Source organism: Penaeus monodon, chromosome 34, assembly GCF_015228065.2.
Source record: "Penaeus monodon isolate SGIC_2016 chromosome 34, NSTDA_Pmon_1, whole genome shotgun sequence".
NCBI lineage: Eukaryota > Metazoa > Arthropoda > Malacostraca > Decapoda > Penaeidae > Penaeus > Penaeus monodon.
In genome coordinates, this window is record NC_051419.1 from 34,456,850 (window position 1) to 34,457,171 (window position 322).

Here is a 322-nt window from a genome sequence, read left to right on the forward strand (position 1 = left end):
CTTGCTACTTTGAACTTTCTTCTCTCTATTACTTCTATTTTTTCTATTTACAAAATTTCCTGTTTCCTCTTGTTTTAACTAATTTTATATCATATTTTCTTTATTGCTTCCTTTATTTTGTGTTTTATCTTCCCTTTCTTTTATTATCTTCTTTCTGTTATCATTTCCTTCTTTTTTCTCCTCTTTTTTACTTTTTACGTTTTTCTGTTACCTTTTTTTTCTCTATCTTACTTATTATTTTTTCTTCTCTCGTTTATCTGTTGTTGTTTTTTCATCTCTGCATTCTTCCTCTTCCGTTTATCTAGCAGGATTTTTTCGCCCA